The 22,882-nt window shown below is 37.8% G+C and overlaps 1 long non-coding RNA gene across 1 annotated transcript in view; it reads left to right on the forward strand.

The window, feature by feature from the left end:
* LOC139589767 (uncharacterized) overlaps nt 1–22,158 on the forward strand; it is a 184,239-nt gene extending 162,081 nt beyond the window's left edge. Inside the window, exons 10-11 of the long non-coding RNA XR_011679125.1 lie at nt 8,405–8,470; nt 17,040–22,158. This is a non-coding gene — a long non-coding RNA (uncharacterized lncRNA). The remainder of the gene's footprint in view (nt 1–8,404; nt 8,471–17,039) is intronic.
* The last annotated feature ends 724 nt before the right edge of the window (nt 22,159–22,882 follow it).

Raw genomic sequence — 22,882 nt, forward strand, 5'->3', positions numbered from 1 at the left:
TTTGAAGAAACGACATTAGTATAATATAGGAGGAAAACCCAGTGTGAACCAGCCTTCTTGAAAAGGGATAAAAAATACATTAATTTGTGATAATACTTATTTTAGGGAGAAGGAAATGAGCCAAAGTAGAAATTATATTAGTCTTTGCAGTCTTGCAAAGAAGAGTGATGTATTTAAAAAAGCAGCTAAATAATTGTGGAAGTTATGCTTTGACATTTGTGTTCTTCTCTCTTAATTCTATGTATGGCCACATGTAACTAAGGCAGGTGAAGTCAACTTTTTGGAAACAATTCTAAAAAGTTCTGCTTTCAGCTGCAAATGTCAAATATCATCCTAGTGCTGTTTCTGATTTCTCTCTTGTGATGGGCATTGGCAAAAATCCAGAGAGCAATAATGTAAACCTGATTTTCAGTTTTGAGTTAGACACATAAAGAAGAAATTTCTGATCTTAAATGTAATTTGATGTAGAATTTGTCTTATACTTAGACAAGAATTAAATATTCTGTCCATATCTGATTTGCTTTTTATTGATGATCTATAGATGGTGTGGCCATTATTTCTGTGAAAAACTGCTCAGTTTTCTTCAAACATTTCTCCCTATGCTGTTTTACCATCTGGTGATGAATATAAGTAAATATTGTTATTGTAAAGATAGTCTCTAGTCTGGCCTGTAACGTGTGATCCAAATTAAATCTTGGCTCTCTGGGGAGTTTGTGATTTTTAGTGGTTCTGAGTATATGTGACTGAGAGTATGTATAAAAACCACAAACCACCAAGGTCATTTTTATTTATTTATTTATTTGCTTTGGAGACCCTGCCCCTACTTGGGAAGGGGGTGCTAGAAATCTGGGTGCATGAGGTAAGTCCTTCTTACATATGGAGTGAATTAGGAAAGGCTGAGAGAGAAAAATACTGCATTTTCCAGCGTCCATCATTATGAAACTGGAATATGTGTTAAGCAGCTGCCAACTTTACATGCTGAGCAGAATACTGACAATAAGCTTGTCATCTTTAAGTTGCTCATTTTACCAATATGTTTCTCTTTGGTCTTGATGGAGGGAAAATCTTAGGCAATCTCAAATATATTAAGTAGTGAAGCACACCAAGTTAGAATTGTTTAAATGGAAAATTTAGCCACATTAATAGTGCATCATCTTTTTTCTATTAAGAAAAAAAAAATAGCAAAGGTTACAGGACAAAATTTAAATAAAACCAAGTTAAATAAAGACAGAGTGGCCCCATGGTGGGAAAAGAATTAGCCTAAAACAGCTTGAGAGGAAACAAACACATAGCAGGTCTATTTTCTGTATCTGTAAATAAATACAAAATTAAACACTGAAAATTGACCTAAGAGGCTCTCCTTGATTTTGGAGGAGATAATTCATTGTTAAAGTCAGAATAACAACAGGCATAAGTCAGGTGTAGTTGAAAAAAGAATTAAATTCTTAAATATTATTCAGAAAAGTATTTAAAATAACACCAACAGTGTGTGGAATGATATTCTTTTGGGCTGTAGTTGTCTACACGATATAATTCTCAGTAAGTAAAGGAAAACAGGGGAAGGGCTCACTTTTCTGATTTTTTTACAATGTGAAATTCAGCCATTTTTCCAGATGTCTCTGTACAGATGTATCCAGTTGGGCAAGCCAAAAGGGTATTCTGCTGTTTCATTGAATAGAGCTCTTTGTAAATTTAGCACACTACATTTATATAGTATTTGGCTAAGCAGCTACCTGAACTGATGCAGAGAAAGCAGATGAAATATACTCAGATTTAGTATCTTGTGCTTTCACTTGTTCTGAGAAATATTTTTCTCACTGAAATGTGAAATGCTAGTGTGAACTGAAATTAGGTCCTTAGAGTAAGAAAACATCTAGGACTACATTTTCAAAGATATAGAAAAAAAATGACTGCAAAACATATTCTGTGAATCAACCATATAATTCCAATATGAATAATGAAATAAATTTTAATTGCATTACTAGAGGGTGAATTAAGCAGTTCCCAACTGATTAAAATGACATTGTGCACTTTGAAACAACACTGAATAAAGCACCAGATTGGAAACCTTGTGAAACCTTGTGATCAGAGAAATATTCATAAGTTCTGATCAAGTATATAGTAAAGACAGGCCTGACTCAGTGTCCTTTGTACCCTTATCCAAAGTAAACCAAAATGGTGAGGTATGTAACATTCCTGTTTTTAATGTATCATTCAGGATAACTTCCATGATTCAAATTAACGCACTATGAATACTCCTGGCTTCTATTAGGAACTCTATGTCCCCTCTTCTGGACAGCAGAAATTATTTTAATTGCATACCCTGCATGCTGGCATAAAAGAAACATTTTCACTTACTCTCTCAGTTCCACAGTTTAACTCAAAGTGTTAAAAGTGCTTCTGCTAAATATAAACCAGGTTTTCCACTAGCTCTTTTATATTTTAGATTTCTCAATATTTCTCAGTATTTCTCTTGATTTGGCAGGTCAGTCTGTTTACGGAGGCACTGACCACGATTACCTTCCGTTGGTTTTGCTTTTGCAGGAGGCAATAAGAACTTTGAAAAATCAGAGTTTTTTCTTAAGTTTCCAAAGTTCTTCTAATTGAGAGATGAAGAGAGACAGAAAACTTGATGGCTTTTTAACAAATCCATTTTAAAGTGTATTTGCATGATGGCAACATTATTAATTGAAACTTTTTTAAAGAAATATCAAGTTTGTCCTAATCTGTTAAAGTCCTATAAAAAGCAACACTCTAAGAGCTAGTAGTCTAAACATGCTAATATAGAATAGGTCTAGTTTAGGAACATAAAGTTGGTGAGGTTCAATCTCAAGTTGCTTCTTGAGTCACTGCTGTGATCTACAAAATAGCTGCCATTTGATAGTTCTGGTTTCAGCTTTATCTGAAGCATTTCAGTGTGAGAATTGTACGGGAAAAGTACAGTTCTACTAATAAGACAAAAACTGACAGAACTGATTTTGCTGTAAGCAAAAGTAAGCAAAAAATTGCTGTGAATTGGAATGAAATTTGTTAAGTATTGGCACCAGCACAGCTTGTTTTAGTACTACAATTAGAACGAGTCTGCAGCCTTCATATATCCAAACTGACATCAGTCTGGAATGACTTTTCCAGAAAGAGTAGTATGGTGAAGAACAGAATAATGTGTAGGCATCCTCAGCAGTGGCATGCCAAACAATGAACCATGTGGTTTACTTGTGCAGTTTTTAAAAAAAGAAACTGCTACAACTTGACTGTATTTCCCTATATCCACCCAGAAGGCTGGACAGCGTGCAGAAATGGATAATTTAAGTGTGTAACTGGGATGCATGTTTAAGAAAGATCTACCCTACACCATAGTATGAAATGATCTCATGATGTGTAAATAGTTTTTCCAGATTAACTATAATCCTGAAATTCAGGAATATTTTAAATCACCCTGATTACATAGATAGATTATAGTCTTTATGTGTATATACATGATATACATAATTAGAGAAATGTGCTTCATTCAAACCAACTGCAATCATGAAATTACTTTTTCCCATTAAACTTCACAGGAGGCTGTGATTACATCCTTTTTATTTTTAATATGAGTTCCCTGCAATTCCCAAGCTCTCAAATGTTTCAAACCAGCTGTAGTAGTAGGACTTTTAATTATACTCTTGCTTAGTGAGTGACATATAGCTCTTTCTCAGTTTGAATTAGCCCTGGAAAAACAGATAGGAGTAATATGAACTAAAAAATTAAATGCAGAACAGCTGTGGACAGAAATAAATGCCTTGATTGAAAACACTCCCCTGGTAGTTTCCTTGAATGTTGCTATGGTAGAAAAATTGCATTTTTATTATAGGTTTTCTAAAGTGACAGGTGTTCTTTAGAGCACCTTTCCTGTGCTTTTACCTTTAATTTTAAAAACTAGGTTGTTAGTTTGCAAGTTGCTTTGATATATTGAAAAAGACAGCACATTATTTTTCCTACAGTGACTATGTGTAAATTTACCATATGTAAAATGCATTTGGACAGAATCTTTTTGGGAAAGGGTCTAGCCTGCATTGGGTGGAATTTTTGATGATTTAGAGGTTATTAATAAGCTTCCTGTAATTGAAAAATAAAAAATCATGAAATTGAACTGAAGGTGATAAGCTTTATTAATTAAAAGTGTATTTTTTGATAAATTGTATTTCTCTTTTTTAAAACTTTTAATTTTGAAAATATGAACATTTTGTTTTAAAAATATAACCTGTGCCACTATATACAAATTTTTAATTGAAAACTTTATATTTGATGCATTTTTACTTAGGGTAAAGCAGGTTAATAGTATCTGAAAAATGAACCTGAGCCTTATTTCCATCACAGTAGCAATTCTTCAGTGCCATGGGAGTTTTCAGAAAATAAGCAGGAAAAGTGTAACAAAAACACTGAAACTAGTCTGTCTTAAAGTATGGTCTTTGGAAATGACACTTCCAACTTCCCAGGTGCAGTTGGATTGTTAACTGTGTCAGTAATTGCTCAGAATCCAACAGATTCTGGGTTTGGTGCTTCTCAGCTCAGTAGGACTTTGTGTAAGCAACCACACAACTTTGAAACAAACAACAACTTGGGGCAAGAATCCAGAACAGTTGCAAAAGCATGGATTTTTCTCTTTGTCTTGAAGTAGTTGTGTCATTGCTGAGCATGACTTTTCATAACGGGCTATGCTTCTAAATTCACTTTCTGTCAGCTTTGTCTCGTTCATACTCAGGATTTAGCTAAGTGTTCAAATAGACATCACAAATCTCTGTTGACTTCCATAGCTAACCAATGACATGAACTGAAATTTAGAGACTTGCTTTTGATATCAGCATGATATTGGCCTGAGATAAGTGTTACAATGCTTGCTGGGGACTCGGTACGATTAGAGACATGCCCCTGCAGAGTTGGCTGGCAGAAACTGTGGCAGCATGGGGCAGAAAACCTCAAGTTCTTTGGAATGGCAATATTTTAGAGGAGTGATAATACTTGTTTCAGCTCAAAACCTCTTAAGGACATCCTTTACTTTGGGAGGTTGAAAGTATGTACCAAACTCTCCTTGAAGAGTCAAATGGGAAAAATTTCTCCTGGAGGAATTCAATCCAAAAATCTAACTCACATGTGTTGACTCTCTCTTCTGCTGGAGGAATGTGTCTCTCTTAACCAGTTACAGAAGGTGTCACAAGCAGCTAGTTTAGGTACCTAACTCTGACATGTGGCTTGGGGATATGTGTAAAATACCCAGAGCAGTGTTTCAAAGACATTTTGAATGGTGTCATTTTTGTCCATTTCACAGGACATACTACCAGAAGAAACTACACCAAGCTCCTTTTGAAATCTCTGACTTAATGCTCAAACATGCAACACTGCTAATGCTGAATACCCTTTTTGCATATTTTTTTTTGCATAAGAAGTTTCTATAAGCCTATGTAGTTCTCTTGAATCAAGCAATATCACTACTCAGAGTTTAAATTCTGGATTCCTTGGCCAGATTTCTATTCTTTGAAAGGTTATAGCAGTCTTCTAGCTGGTATTAATAAATAAATGTGATATTTTCCACTAGAAAAAATAGCTAAAGTCAGAAAATTTCAGTTCATATAGCATAAATGGCTGCCATTTCTGTCACCTGCAGCTTCTCAAAGATTGATACATTTGCAGTTTTTATATTGCAAGATAAGCTTCATGAAGCTGTACTAGAGAAAGAATAGAGAATGCAGGCAAATGTGGATTTTGCCATTACATCTGAGCATAAATCAGCTTGCTTCATATTGCTTCCAAGTTTTCTGTTCTTATTTTGGATTAAAATGAACTAGTTTAAACACAAACTAACGCAATTATGGAGAAAAATTATTGTTCTTTGATTTTTGTGTTTTGATAAAAGTGATGCAGTTTTTAAAAATCTGATGTTCAGCCTGAATACTTAGGCTATTTCAAGGATCGTGTCATTTAGCTGTACAACAGCTAAACTTTCACCACCAAAATTTAAACTTGAATTAATACCTTCATCCAGGCTGTCTGAATGTGAATTGAGCATGTTCTACAAGATCCTAAAAGTAGGCTACAAAAATGCTGCTTTCCTAACTCCATTTGATTTAAATGGATTCCTATGTAGTATTTTCAGAATTCCTCACCACAGTTAGTTTTGTTCTGGAATTAGATAGCCAGTTGCTTTTTCAGCTGAAGCAAAACAAAATAAACAATGCAAAATTGTCCTCAAAATGAACACTGACAATAAAAGCCCAGCTGCTGTAAGAAGAAGCTGTTAATTCTTACTGGTGTAGGGATAAATCACAAACTCTAAAGGGCTTTCCTAGGATACATCCAGAGAGGAGTGGGAGGACAGTCATTGCCTTCCTTTACTTAGGCAGCATGAGAAGGACATCTCAGCCAGATCTTGGACATGAAATTTCTTCCCACTAATGAGAACTATTTTTAAAGCACTTAGAATGTTTTGTTAGCTATAGCAATAATAATGGAGTTATTAATATAGCTTCACTCTGTCTAGACAGATCTATATCTAGCTGAAAATGATGAGAACAAAAAGAAGAGAAACAGATTTATTTCTGAATTCAAACATCTCTAATTCCAAAAGTTTCACTGAGTTCCCACCACCCACCATGCTGAAATGACACTAGTGTACAAGAAGTTGGCAGAACAAGATGCTTATGGCAAGTGTGCACCGTTACTTTTTAGGATTGCACCAAGCACTCACTGTCATGTTTAGCAGCCAGGGCTCAAAGGTTACTCAAAGGCTAGAGCTGATATCAAAAGTCAGGTGGCCCAGTTACACAAATAGAACTAGAATTTGGTGTGAACCAAACAGATGTGTCACCAAATGTGAGAAATAAATTTGTAAAGGGTTCTCAAAACCTGACTGAAAGCCCACACAGTCTTGTACCTCTGTATGTAAACTCTGAGATAAGGTGTGCTGACTTAGAAAGGCTATGGAATAGAGATGATGCTGTGAGAGAGAGATTGAACTAGAAACAAGTTTCAAACTATGGCCTTACATAAAAACCAGATATTTTGGAGAATTAGAACTGTGAAAGATGCATTGAAGCAAGACCACGTGGGGTTAAATAATAGATGATTGGTGTTAGAAGTGTTAGCAGCATTGTGTGGCAAAAGCTAATAGGCAGAAAAACATTTATGACCAGGAAATAGGTTGGCTTCTGATAGAATAGCATTGAGTTTTATATCTCTTGTGTCTCACCCTGCTACGAGACTGATAATGGAATAAAATCTTGTAAAACACCTCTCTGTTGCCCCATCTCTGTAGAGCTGGGAGTTTCCAACACCCAAACTCCTGCAGATCAGCACAACTCACCTGTCCTGTCCCCTCTGGAAACCTATGGCCCTGTACCTTTGCTCCACAGGCCAAGCAGCCTCACAACCTCTCATCCTTCCAGAGCAAGCAGGTGCTCTGTTCCCCCTGCAGCAGCCACGTTCCCTCCTGCTCCAGGTAATCTCTTACAAACCTGTGCCATGTGTGACCACCTACCCCCAGAGAAGCTGTCCACTTCCTTCCTTTGCTCAAGGAGAAGCTCTTCCTCTGGGAGGAGCTCCCTCAAGTCAAGGAGCTGCCTCAAACTTTCCTGTAGAGCAAACTGCCTTCTTCTTGCCTAAGGTGCTATTTTCCCCCTACCACCTACCAGGTTCGTGGTTTAACACTTATCCAGGATAAATTATAGCTCTCATGTAGTAACAGTATTGTGCAGTTTTTATACCATGTATTGTCTGGCACTGGAAATTTGGGTAGCTCCTGATGACAAAGATGATTCCCCAGACTAACTCTCACTCATTGAACCGTTCATTCTTTTCCTAATGTTTAAATGTGCATTTCAAAATTGTTTCAGGATTTTGTGGGTCTTCCATTTTTTTCTGCTAGAATGTCAAATGCTTCAACTCCACTGAAAGTAAAGAGCATGACTGCAATGTTGACCATTTTTCTTTTAGTGGTTCATAACCCTCCTCAGGCACAGTGCAACTCTGTGGAAATATTCAGTGGTTTTCCATATTTCTGGATGTTTTAAACTCTACTTATTACTGTAATTTAGTATTTCCATCAGTGAAAAAAGGTCTTGAGAAAATGTGCTTGCAGAGCTCCTCATTGGGAGGGGAAGGAAGAGGGAAATACTGGGTATCAGTAGGTGTGACAGTGTTTTACTGTGGTGAAAGCATCATGCTGTTGTTATATCCTTGATGCCAAATTGGGAAACTGCACAAGGGTCCTCTGCTAGCTCAATCCAAGTTTCCAAATCCTTAAATCCCCCAAACCTGTATCCCAGCAGATATCACCCAGCCAGCAATCTCATCTTCCCTGATCTCTATGTACCAAGGCCTTTCCATTCATGATCAGTTTACTCCAGTACTATTGTTGCTTTTTCTTTGCCAGGTCACCCCAGACTCCTGAGATTATGTCTTGAAGCTTTCTCCTCCACTGTGGCCTGGATACTCATCTGTAAGTTCCCTATTTCTGTCTACATTCAAATCCTTTTCCACCTGGGCATTCACCCCATTAACCTCCCTCCCCATTCCAAGTCTCTATGTCTGTAGGAACAATTACTGACAGGTCCATTTATGTTTTTAAAACTATGGATTTATGAACCTTCCCCATGTCTTCTTTCATTCCCTTGGATTCTAGCGCCTTCTAGCTGGCTGAACGTCTCCCCTTTCTTGGATTAGCCCTCAGAAATAAACATGCCCCAGCCCTTGTTTCTGGCAGAACTCTAAGAAAACCTGGAGTCTGGCTGCAGTAATCAAAAATCTGCTCAGAGGGCAAAGAAAAACGGAGACGTTTGGGATGAAGAGTCCATATAGAGCCCTGTATAAACTGCTGTCCTTCAGTTCTTGATTTATTTTACCCCTGGTGCACGCTTTGCTCTTGGTTCTGTAATCACTCAGGGCAAGAAGGTCAGCTCCTAAAGGCCCACTTAAATCAGCATCTGTGGTCCAACTGATCAGCGTTACATAAGATGAACTTCAGCATAACATAACCGGTCCCAACTGAAAGGTACATTGCTCCACAACATATGCAAAATACATGATCATGTGAAAGATGAACAAATTGCTTGGCTTCCTTCTCCAATTCTGTAATCTCTTCCATGTGGGAACATGCCTGCACTCATTCAGAGCCCCCATGGCCTCCATGGAGTTCTGTCCTTCCCTGCTATGGCTCTGGCCATGAAGCAGTTTGACACGATCCTTGAAATGACTTTTCTGAAACTCTTATTTCCATAGGTTGTTTTGTGAGGCTTTAATGAGGCTGAGGGAGAAGCAGAATGAACAGGGAGAGAGGAACCTGGGTTTGTGCCAGAACATGTGGTGGATAGTAGTAGTCTGATTTCTAAAATGGAGGTGTTGCAGCCAATGAGCTCAGTATTTCCCATATTAATGAATTTTAAGGTTGGCAAGAAGCTGCTTAGACAAACACAAGAAGCGTAACTAGGAAGGATAAGAGATACTCTGTTAATATTACTCTCCCCACCCATATTTGTATGTACACAAAACCCCCGTTGTTTATTTTAAATTCTACTCAGATTGAACAGTGAGATGACTTTAAATGACCAGTTTGGCAGCAGTTTGGAAATATTATATCCAGAGAGAATTTTATTCCCAAACTGAATTATATGTAGCAAACTGCAAGTTAATAATTTGGCCATGAAATAAATAATAAGATAAAAGTATTTCTTATTATCAGTCAGCCATGTGTATTCCAGAACAATTAGTGGTTTTGATTATTTGGATGAGGTTTCTGTTTTGGCACTTGCTGGGAATGCAGCAAAGTGACAGTGAAAAAGAGTAGTATAAAATTTAAATTCTTTTGATACTGTCCAGAGTAGCAATATTTTTTCCCCTGAGTTATTGACCTAAACATCCATTTTGATTTTATTTAATCCTGAAGGGGATGACGCTTCAGGCTTTTTTTTCTTTTTTAACTAAAAATGAGTTGAAACACTAATTTTCCCAGGTTTCTTAGCTTTCCAAAGCCTGCTGAAAGGAGACAGTATTTGTTTATACCAGACTCTTCAGTTTTTTGAAGGTTTCCATTGGAACCACTGTAGAAAGATAAAATGTTTTGCACATTTACTACTGTATATTCTGTTGTAGTTCTAACTTCAACACCAATATATTTCCTTTGCATTTGTGCTTTGAATTGGTTTCACTGATGAAGACACAATAAATTATACATAAAAAGAAAGTGATCTTCTAAGACGATGTTCATTAGGCAGTTCTAACTTGTAACGCATCAGAAACCATATGCTTTGTGCATTGGCTCACAGCTGTAAAACTGACTTGAAATTACCAAATGAAGGCTTGGTGCCAGTTTCCAGTGAAACCAATGACAAAACTTCATTTATTTCGATGGTTCAGAGTGAACTGTGCAATATTCACAACTACAAATTAAAAGTTTTTGGTATTGAGCCAGTCTCATTTTTCCTTCTGCAGGTTTGTAATGCTGAAAATATAGGCAAACCCCCTCCCACCTTTTTTAGTGTATGAAGATATTAAAAAATCTAGTCTGTTTTTCAGTCATTTTAGTCCCTTCTGTTTTTTCACTGCAAACCAAGTAACTCAGGGAAGTCAGGCTATAAGGAAAAGGAACTGAAGTGTCAAGTGTTTCTGGTCACACCTCAAGTGATACAGAGAGCAGCACGCCTGTGTGAGCCCTCATAGCCTCTCAGGGGGTTGGAGGGGCAGGTGCTGTCCATCAGTGTCCATGGCATTGCCAGATATACCATTCCACTGCAGATTCCATTCATAATCTGACCCTGAGCTCAGGTAGTAAAAGGAGAGACCATTTACTTTGTGGGGAGAGGGCTGTTCAAGCACCAAAAGGGCATTTTGGGAAATGTTCCCAAAACATTGTTAAAAATAGATGTAATTTATTATTATTATTGCTCTATATTGTATGGAACTGTCTATCATCTGCACTAGGACAAAACTTGTAACATGCCTCCAAATTAATGATGGAAGTCTTCCAAACTATTGAAGGGATTTCTGAGCATACATCCTCTTGAAAGAAAAGTGCATGAGTGGTATCTCTTTCACATTTCTCTTTTTTACTTTCTGAAGTGCTTTTCCAACTTTTAAAAGATTTCTGCCCCTTTTAACCTTAGAAAAGAGGCTAGGCTTGTGTCCTGTAGACTGAAAGTGTTCACTGTTTAAGAAGTTTGAGCCTCTTAGCAGGGAGTTCATGCTGGACTTCAGGTGAAAACCTATCCATAATCCTGGAATCATCATGAAGCAGAGCATGTTTGAGGCATTTACAGCTGCCTGGCATTGTTGCTGAGGGACAAATTCAAATGGCTGATCTGCCAGGCTTGTCAACACCTTTGAAATGTGCTGCCTAGCCTGGTCCCTCAAAAGACACCTTGGAGAGAGACAGGGAGCCAAAGTGACAGACAAATCCAGAGTCCACCTACTTGTCGCATTTTCTCCCCTTGTTTCCTTTCCTATTTTATAATTGCCTTTCTTTTTGCTTGTTCTTATCCCAACACTAATGTTGTAATATTGGTAAGTGGTTTAATTAGAAGATTTATTAACTTGTGTTTTTAATCTTTTTACTGAGAAAAAGTACCAAAAACTGAACATCAAAATAAAAGCTATTACACAATCCAATAGTTGGGTGCAGTCTGTCCCCTTTGAATTCCATGGCTAAATTCCCATTGGCTTTCATGGGAACCTATTAAGGAACTGGCTAATGTTATTTTGTAATATGTATGCCACATGGGGTCTCAATTTAGTCACTTAACTAAAGGCACCCAAACAAGTGGCCTTCTTTTTTATTGATGTGAATGACTCAAGTAACTAAAGGGGAAGACAAGTGCCTATTTTTAGTACGTCCACAGTTGAATATGGTAACCACAGTCCAGTACCATAACATCATTTATATGGGTTGGCATTCATCAGTCACACTGGGAACGGCTTAATAAAGAGTGCTTCAAAAACACTTGTGTTGTGTATATCCCATAAATCTAAAGTAAAAGCAGATAGCAAAAGAGAGAAGTAAATATGAAACAAAAATCTGTGATTTGCTTGACAAAACTAAATTAATACCTGTCTGAGGCTTTGTTTCATGTTAGTAATTAATCACCTTTTTCAGTTAATTTCTAGTATTTCAAATAATGAATGTCTTAAAAGTATAAAGCAATTTAAACTGTCATCAGAGCTGGGATAGAGCTTGTCTGGAGCAGCATTCTGCAATTTGGTGAAGATCCAAGTGCTTAATTTAGAGCAAAAAGAGTTCAATGGTCTTGGTTATTAAACACCAAACTATAAACAAGTGCTTCAATATTTGGGAGATCATGACCTCCAACATCACCTAATTTTTAAAAATTAGGTTTCCAAGTCACAGTAATATAAACTAAGACTCTTAGAATTTACAAAGCCATTGTTTGCTCTTTTCATAGGATGAATATTAAAATTTCTCTTGTCTGTTTGAGGATTAAGGCCAAATCTGATTTTTTGTTACACCTTTGTAAAGAAAAATTGCAAGTTCCACTAGTTTTAAAAAACTGTATCTATTGAGAAAGTATGGTCTTTATAAGAATAGATGTATAAGTATCTCCTGGCTTTAAGTGTTAACCAACATATGCATCACACAGAGCATATGCATACGCCTGTCTCTTGAGACACCATATTTTATTCCTTTAGCACTTTGGCGTGTGAGCTTTGTGATTTATGCACATATATATAACGAGAAAAGTCTCATAATGTTTCCCTTCTCAGTGACACAATTGTGCTGGAGTTCTTTACTTTTTGACAGCTTTCAGTGTGTGATTATGGGTTAGACTTCTTTTGGTAAACCCTGAACTATTCTTCATTTCCCCTGGGGAGCTATGTACAGCTTCTGCATATTTATATCCGTTCTCCATTTTTTATTTGGATCTTCTCAAGAAAGTGACAGAATTACTTCTGGCTTCTACTTACTGGTGTACAAGATGTACACCAGTCCTTTTTGTTTAGGACAAATGCATATTCCAGACTTTTCTAGTGTCCACCTTTCAAGCCTCAATCTTACAGGATGGGAGATCCTAATCTTCAGAATTATCTCTGCCAGTGTTCTTGCTTTGACCTTGTTTGGGTCTTTGAAACCCACATATGCTTGGTCAGGTTGTGTCATCCTACTTCAACAGAAGATTTTGTCCAGCAAAATTTGGTAGGGCTTGAGAAGATTCCTTCACCCTGAAAAACTTTGTTGCACTCATCCTTGTTTTTTTTGGCTGTTAACCCCAGAATCAAGGCACCAGTTAAATTTGCCAGGAAAGTAATTCCAAGAAAAAAGGTACTTACCATATTCTATGTCTTTATTCCAGGAGATGTCTGGGTCCTAGCAGGTTGACTGTGTCACTGTTGTCACAGTACCAAGTCCACTGTGAGTAATGCAGTCTTTATAGACAGTGTGAGTACACAATCTTTTGGGATAGTGCCAAGTGGTTGGAAGCAATCTCTGCGTTGTCACGATTGCTGGGACATGACACAAACCCAGGCCCTTCACCACTGACATGGTGAGTGTCCTCAACCCTTTGGGCATCTGTCTCCTGCACCAACTGTCTGAATTGATGTGTTAAGACCACATTTCCCTCATTAGCCCCAAGATCCAAACCAAGATTTCAGTACCAGCAGAAGTTCCTTTGTTTCTCCTCTGAATAAAAAGTGCATTTTATGAGAGGCAATGGATGCAAACAACCATGGGTGGGCAGAATGTCTGTTGGAAGCTCATTCTTCAGCAGAGACAATGCCTTTCTGCATTGCTGCTGGGTCTTTTGATAGGCTTCAGAAAGAGCAGAAGAAAAGGAGTCCTTGGCCCTTAGTGATAACTGCCTAAATTTCATTCCTAGAAATATGTGGAGTGTATCAGGATGAATACTTACAATTCTTTCAGACACCAGCTTGACATGTTCTGCTTCTGTGGCTGTTTTGTTATCTTTTATCTTTCTCCAGGAACAAGTCAAGCCCTGGATATTATTGAAAAGACTAGTGTGCCTTTTCATAATTGATTAATTGAGTAAAACTTGAAGGTGGTGCTAATGACCTTCACTTACATCCTTTCTGTGAACCTGCAGCAACTTCCTCACTGACATATCTGTCAAAGATGTGTTTATTATTGAACAGTGCTTCCTTTGGAAGGATAAGACAATGTTTTTCTATCATATCCATTCTTCATGGGAAGTTTCTTTCAAGAGCTATCCTCATTTCTGGGTCAGAATTCCATCTCAGTCAGAAACTTAAATTTTGTCAATTATTCATGTCTTTCCTCCACACATTGAGTGCTAGTAAAGCTCTACCTTATTTCTTGTTTCTCTTCTTATTTCTGATTTCTGACAGGATAAGAAATTCCAGGTGTTTTCTGAGGCTCTTTCTGTCAGCAGCTTAACGATCTGGAGATGTTATCATCTTTGTGTGCAGACTATTCATACAGATGAGAGGTTGTCATAGCCTGTTTTGAGACTGCAGTCAGGACTGCACCCATGATTGGAGAGAATGCCACTAGCTCTTCAGCTAAGTGGGTGGTAATGCTGAGAAATTTCACCTTCCCTGTCATCTGATGAGCATGCCTGTGGTGCTCTTTTCAATTTCATGAGATCCTTGGCCATCCGGGAGCAGCTGGGAATGGTGCTGCACTTGGCAGTGTTCTTACAATTTTTATTGGTATGAAGAACTTCCATTACCTCTCTGGGGTAAATATGCAGCCTTCCTCTGGGCTCATGTTGTGTCAATATACATGTGTGCAACCACTATGAAATAGAAAACCAGCTTATTTAAAAGTAAGACATTTTCTTCTAAGTATGTGTAGAGATTTTCTGCTTGCAGAGGACATAAAGAAAGACAAAGAATAACCTTTTCCTCCAGACAAAAGAGTGGAAGGGAAAATAATATAGAAAGAAAAATTACATGGTAGAGAAGGGGATATTTTCCCTACCTTCTTCCATGGCATGACTGTATTTGTGTAGTACATCCATTTGATGGTAAGTTGCCTCTCTTCCTTTTCAAAATCTGCTTGTCAGAAATGCTAACAGAACTATTAGCACATTGAATGGGCCATCATACTGCTTTTGGGAAAGCATTAGCCAGGGATGCTAAATCTCACTTCTTGCTTTCAAAGTCTACCACATGAATGAATATCACTAATCATCACTGTTAGTCATTAGCAAGTAACCACTTGCAACTACTGGGATCTAGAGGCAATTTTTTTTCTGAACTTGCTTTTCATGCTGACATTTGCTTAATTAGTAGCAATAAGGCAGCTATGCTTGCTACTGGGGTGAAAAACTCTGACACCTGCTGCATCATGGGTATAAATATTTCATAAAGATCCTATATTTTCAAGTGATACCTGGTAGTTCAGGGTTTGACTCTTAGCATGAGGGAGCCCTTGTCGACTGCTTGTGTTAATTTTCCTGTTGCTTGCCTTCTTCCAGTGCCCTTAGGAAACTTGCTTCACCTTAACCCCAGTTTTATGGCTGTCTCCTTTTTTGCATCATAGATAAGAAAGATTTTGTGATGCTTTTCTGTGCTATGTTTAGAATCTTAAATTCAAGACCTGGATTTCTCGGACAAATCCAAAGTTAGTCAGGACCTCCCAGGGTCTGTCCCCCAGCAAGAACAGAGAAAAAGGAAGCCACTGCAGTGGTTGAAGGGCTGAGTTATACAAAAGGTTACTAAACTGCCCTGGCACCCACCTTCTTTCTGAGCCAGAAGCAAATTTGAAAAAGAAACTGCTGTGCATCACTTCCCTAGCAGAACATGCTGCAGACAAAAGGAATCGAAACCACAACTAGAGAATTGGATTTCCCCTGCTTTCTCCAAAATAAATATTTGTTTGCAACAAAAGCAGCCGGAAGAATGAGACTTGTACCTTTGACACTAAAAGCTTGTGTGTTTGTGCCAGCTGCAGTAGAGGTATGATCCTCCACTAAGTGCTACCTAAGGTCAGGCTGAGCTCCATCTCCCTCAGCTTGTGAATTAACATCTTCAGCTACTTGTACTAAACCGAGAGAAGAAGGCCTAGGGAGTCCAGCAGGAATCTATAGCAAGTGAAAAGCAAAATGAGCAGTGAGGCTGCCTCTTGGAGTTGCTCCCTACAATGCTCCTTCCAAACAGCAGCATCATTTCCTCCACAGCCATTGTCCAGCAGCCTCATGTGCTGGCTTCTGGAATGAGCTCCAAAGAGATGAGATTGGTACAAAAGTTCTGTATAGGGGCCCAAGCCCAGCAGGCAGCTCACAGCCATTTTCTGGATAAGCAGCTCCAGGAGATGGTTAGCAAAAAAAAGAAGAGCAAAAAATGAAGGTGAGTTCTTGGGAGTACAAGGAGTGTATTCACTTCTGGATGCTGCCTTTGAAAGGATCCATGCATCTCTTAGCAGGGCTCACTCTTTAAACAAGCCCAGTACTACAGATCTGTGCTTTGAGCAGCAGCTTAGCAGTTAGAAGCTTAAACTAGAAAGTGGACAGCACTGGTCACAACACCCTTCCCCTCATGGTTTGAGTGGGTTTACACACCAGTTCTCCATTTTCTCAAAGGTGGCCCAAAAGAATATATTCCTTCTGTGAGTGGTAGGAAAGGCAACAGATTACTAGTAGAGGACATAGCAGAGCGCTGTTGCTAGCTGATGGACTCAGCTGGAAAAGCCATTTCTGAACTCTGGAGAGCTGTTCATCAAGCATCCTCATAGGGAGGCCGTGCATGTGACAGATATTCTTGTACTTTGAAAACTGAGTGCCCCATAACTTGGTTTTTCTTTGTTTTTCTTGTATCTTATGCTTCACTTTTTGTATAAAGGTGAAATAAAGAAAATATATGGGACAGAGATTTGCCATTAAAGGGTCAATTTTTAAAAGCAGTTACCACATGAGATTATCTAGAGCACCACAATTATGGCCTTTCGCAAGCTGAGGGAAATGTTGTGGTGTCTCATATGGCACCATTTGCTAACACTTAGCCAGAAGAGATTTTTATGGCCAGCAAGCACTCTAAATTCATAATGTTTAGCTTCACTTTTTTTTTCTTGTCCACTTTTCCAGTTCTCATTTTCAGCTGTTACCTGGCATGAATTTGCACAGAAGAACCTCCCCTGTCATCTGAAAGCCAGAAAAATCCATTCGGATTAGGAGACGGAAGGAGATTTAGAAAGAGTCTCTCTTGGATCATGCTTTTGCCTTCACAAAAGCCATATTTTTATTATGCCCTTACATAACCTGTCCCCTGTTTCAAATACTGCTTGAAAAAAACCTCATTCGTACAAGAACATGACCAGCTGAGTAAATAAAAAAACCTGTTGAACTTGTGGATTGTACTTACTGAGGTCCTAACTATTTTGATACATGTGCCTGCATAGCAATACTTTGGAGAGAAATTGTGATATTGAGACACATGAAAACAGTTGGTAAAGGCTACAAGTTAACCTGAAAGCATATTCCTGGTAACACAGTTAAAGGAAAGGGAGAGGTGCTCAAAGGTAAATTCAGGTCATTGGCATCTTCAAAAACAAGACTTGGATGACTTATAAAACAAAGTCATATGCAAAGAGGGAACAAGTCACAGAAACACCAAATTTACCACAGTGTCATGAGAGTGGAAAGGAGGAAAAAAAATGACAAAAAAGAACTCAGCAGTAAAATGAATATATTCATGCAGTGTCAGTCTCTCCAGACAAGAAATGGTGCCAAGCAGAACCGCATCAGCGTGTGGCCGCTTCTTGCACTGACACTAAAAACATCTGTTGAGGTACAGCGCTTATACTGTCTGCCAAACAAGAGTTTTTTAATCTTAAAACATATGCTGGAAATAGGAAAATTTGGACAAGAACAAAAAGAAAAGAGAGGGGTGGGTGGCCAATAAATTAAAAGTGAGAAGTGGGGAAGGACAGATTTGAGACAATGTTTTCCACATAGTGCATCATAGTTAATTCAAGTCATCTCAGGTCACCAAGGAAAGCAAAGCTCATGAAGGAATTCTCAGATTGCTCAGAGAAGTTGAAAGAAACAAAGTGATGTTCTTCATGTCAGGCTTCATCCTTTAAAAATTGGGTTTTGAACAGTTAACCATAAAACACAGGTTTTAACAAAGGTTTGGGAATACATCTAATTTGAGATGCAAGAAAGGATGCTGACAGCAATACTCTTATTTTTCAGGCATGCATATCTCACATTTTTTGCAGAAAGCATGTATTTAAGCCCCACAGCTGAGCCAGGGCCTAATATTGGTTCTTCAGAAATTGTGCCTCCAGCCTATTTGGTTAAACACTTATCAAGTAAATGTGGATACATACAATGAGTAAATTATTTAAAGATTATCACCTTCACATTTATTTCCCTAGTTGAAGAAGCTAGAATGCAGAATTCAGAAATATTTCAGTGAGAATAATTGTCAGATATGACCAAAGTAGTTATTCCATGATTTCTATTTTCTATTTCTATTAGGATATTTTTCAAATAAAGTCCCTAAGTATTCCTTATGATAAAATACTCTCATAGAAGGCAGCTTATTTTCATTTCTGAAATAAACTATATATTTTCAAGTACATTATTTGGTGAAGATATCTAAGTGATTCATTTCCTGAATATCATAAACATGTGTGAATAGAAGATTTGATTTTGTGTCACAGACCCTCGGAAGTCAAGAAATCCTTTCATTCAAATGAGCGTCTCTTTGGTACCATTTCAGGTTTACAATATGTGGTATGTGTCTAAAGACAGAAACAGACAATGAATGAGCTTCAATACAATTTTCCACTCAAATAATTCCATGTGAATTGTGCTTTTAAAAGAGAAAATGTGCCTAGAGTAAAATTCAGGCCCCTTAGAGATCAAAGAGGAAACTCCCACTCTCCAGCAGATTTGAGATTTCAAATCTAGAATACTTGACTTTCAAGTACAAAAGATTTATGCCTAGTGAATCACTGGATATGGTAAATTTCATGTTTTCAAAATCTACATGAAATTAATTGTGCTGTATATCTTTCAAGATTTGCTTTAATTTATTTTTGTTCCATTTATTAAATGTTATATTTCTGAAAAACACCATAAAATATTCAGATGAATGGATTATACACATCATGGTTTACAGAAGTTTTTGTTCCTTCTAATATGTCAAATGGAAACTTTAGACTTTGGATTGTGGTAGATTACATCCACTGTAGACAATTTATTTCTGGGATATAAAATATTTTGGAAAATATGAAAATCAAATACTAAAATGAGGTGATTGGATGAAATGAGAGATGTTTTCTGAGGGCAACACTTAGAGCTACATTATTTTCTGCCTTATTTGATAATTTTTTGCTTTGATGGAGTTCTGTATATTAGGTCAGTATGTAGCTGAGTTTTATTGGACTTGTAAAAATACAGAGATTTTGTGTGCCCAGATAACAGTTATTTTCAAATGTTTTTGTTTCTTCCTGAATCATAAGAGAATATTTTCTATGATCATCAAAAAGCAAAAGACAGTTTAAGCCTATGGATATCTCTCCCTTTGTTGTCAGTGCATCACAGTTGGAAAAGCTGCAATTAGCATAGGCACTGATGAAAAATCTCATTGGTTCTTCTGTTAAAATGCTGGTAACAAATTGAAGTTATTTCTTCAGGATTGGAAGACAACAACGTTTAGAAAGACCACTAAGATATAAAGTATTCTAGGCTGAATTTTCAAATCAGATAATTTCTGTTAAAGTTCAAGATTATTCTGAGGTTTCAGAGCTTTTTTTCCTCCCAGTAGGAGACCTTCCAGTGATCTGCAACAAGTGGCAACATAGATCACGTGGAAATCCATCTTGCAAAATCCTTCTTCCAGTGAATGTTGTTTCTTGTGAGACCAAAGGTTTGGCTGAATCTTTGGTATTTTTTTAACACATCCTCACTTTTAGGTCTGTGAACTAAATTTGCAGATTATTTCCACTTTAATTTTCATTATTATTTCTTAAAGAAAGCTGACTAACCCCTTCTTCCTTGCTCTACATTTGTTTCTCTTCTTTGGTGAGAATCTACACACTTCTCATTGCAATATGGAAGCCTGAGCTGTCAATGAAATTTTGGTGACTAATAACTGTTGACCTTCATGTCCAGAAAAATTTCATACATAGTGGATTAAATAAATACATATATTAACATGTGATTAGAAAATTCATCCTCTGCTACTTGTCTGGGCTCAATTGACCATAATCAATGACTGATTTAGGTCTTTGATTCTGTAAAAAAGCCCCAAAACTCCCCAGCTGGTGTCATTTGCATTTTCTTCAAAACTTTAGACAACATAAAGAAAAGCAGTTTAAGGTTTTACCAAACTGTTGAGTTTTGAAAAAACATTTTTCCCCTTAATTTGAACCATAATTTTCTCAAAGAAAATTAAATTTAAAAACCAACTGACATGTTTTTGTAATTAAACAGAGTATTGAGCTATGCAAACAATAAAGATCCTTGTTTGAAATTAATTCTTGTCCTGCTTCTGGGATTACCAGGGGAATAAAATTATAGCAAAACAAAACAGAAAAACCTGCTACAGCCTAGAATTTGCACTTTACCGGAAGCAAAAGGAAATTTAGACTCAATAGTTTAGAGTTCTATTCTGTCTCCAAAAAGCACGATTCTAGAATTTGTTATAAATTTGACAAAATGAAAAATCTCATCACTCCTGTCATCAGAAGCCAAAGTTGTACCTCTAATTTTTATTCTTTACAGCTCACTTGTTTACTTTTCTTCCTCTGTACCAAAGGGACATAGTGAGGTGATTCTCAGGAATGGGAAAATAAGAACAGTGCATCCAGTCAAGAGACATTAATTGTCTAAATTTTAGAGGAAAAGATTCCTCCTAGGGCAGGAAACTTGCCTGGAAGTAGGAAAGATCTCATAGAAGAGTCTGAAAACTTTTAGGTTAATTCTATTCTTTTATATTTATTTGAAAATAAAAAGGAAACCAAAACCTCACAAACTAAACCACAAGTGGCAAAATCTGACCTGTGACACTGTGTTTAAAAACCCCAGAAGCTGTTTTTAGAAACAGGTCATATTTCCATGAGGAAACATTGCTTGTCAATTAACATAGTGAAACACTCAAATTGGCTGCAGAAGGTTAAGTCTTGTAAGATATTACGGTATTAAATATATCAGTTTTGGGGTCTCAGTCTTCTGAGGGTGTCTGTCTGCTGTAACTACCCATCAGTCATTTGCTCTGTTGAAATCTAACCATCTGTTTTGTGTTGAGCCTCTTGAATAAGCTACTGCTCCCCTTGTTCTTTGTGTACAGAGCTGCCTTTTGGAACACAATATTTGGTCAAGTTCCTTGGCCTACAGATTTCTTCTTCTTATCCAGTTGTCCAGCCCCAAGTGCCCCAGTTGTGCTTGGGCTCTCAAGAGTCCAAAGTCAACATTGTAGAGGCATGGGCATGCTGAGTTTGTGGTTGAGGGCACATCCAAATATTGCTACATCCCAGATTTGGTTCAAATACTTAGCATAGCCCATTTATTCTAATTAAATAAATTATATTTCTCCAAAGGAAAGAAGAATGGGGAGAGAAAATGAGCAGGGATCAACTGCTGAAGTGTTCCCTGTGTCAAAAAACATGAGCATTCCTGTAACATTACACTGATTCTGTCACCAGGGACACAGCGGCCTGGTTTCAAGTTTTTGCTCAATGCTCCAAGAGTCCCAAGTCACAGAGCTATGCCCATGACTTAATACTGCCAGCATTAAGCAGATTTTCTGGGGAAAATTTTCAAGTACTTTTTTTTGTTTTTTTTTAAATAATGTTTTCTTCAAGTTGAAAAGTCATATTGCCTCCCTAAGGGCCAGAGGCTAACACGTGGAATAGATATCAATGGATTGTTTTCATCCTACAAGCTAATCACCATGTCAAAATTCCTTCAGTCTCTTCCTTCTCTATTGAGGAGTTTTAAAAATAAAATTTCTTTGCTATGCCACCTATCAGCTAAATGGTTTGTTGACCGTTTTTATAAAGTTTATGTGTACATTTAAAATGCTTAAAAATGTGTCAGAATGTTGATTTATCTTGTTACTTTATTAATTTTTTTTTGTTCCAGCTTCAATTTCTTCGGGCTGGCATTCAACGATATAAATTTTCAGCGAATGCGTATGGTTATTTTATATCCTTTTAAGACAGGGGATTTTGCTGTATCACTCACTACATAATAAAATAAATGGAGGAAAACTTCTCAGAGCGCGTACTGCCAATTTATCCTAGAATGTCTCGGCTTGTACTGGCGCGTGGCCTGACCACTGCAGCAGCACGGCGTGCTCGCCGCCGCGCTCCGGCCGCGCCACTCCATCGCCAGCTTGCTGTGTGGCCCTGGGCAAATAAACGAATCAACCTTGGTTTTCCTTGCTCTGAAGGATGGCAGAGCTCATCTCCAGCGCTGGAAGAACGAGACTTGTGAGGGTGGAATGCATGAGCAGCGCGCTTTGATCCTGCAGCTGGGTACTGGGCAGAGCGCTGGCAGCCCAGCCGGGCTGGCTGTGCCAGCTGGGTCCCAGGCAGGATGGGCAGGATTCACTCTGGGAGCCCTCCTGCTCTACTGCTGGCCAGGGGCTGTGTACACGTCATGAACAGGACAGGACTGCTAGGAACGTGCCTTGAGCTGTTTTATTTTTCAGCATCAGTCTCATTACATGGTTATGACAATGGGAAGATGCCATCAGCTCACATCCCAGGTAGCAGACCAAGGACTTAATGTTACAACTTACTTTATAAGTTCTTTGACCAATCACACAAAGCAAAAGCTTATTGACAGTAGTTCCATCCAACCACTGTAAGCACACGTACCTTTGATTAAAACAATGTTTGCTTATTTCAAATACAATACCTGTTTATAAGCCTTAAAACACAATGCACAGAGCTCCATTATTAAGCTTAAAA

Source organism: Agelaius tricolor, unplaced genomic scaffold, assembly GCF_023055355.1.
Source record: "Agelaius tricolor isolate 1412-34295 unplaced genomic scaffold, bAgeTri1.0.p SCAF_5, whole genome shotgun sequence".
NCBI classification, from domain to species: Eukaryota; Metazoa; Chordata; class Aves; order Passeriformes; family Icteridae; genus Agelaius; species Agelaius tricolor.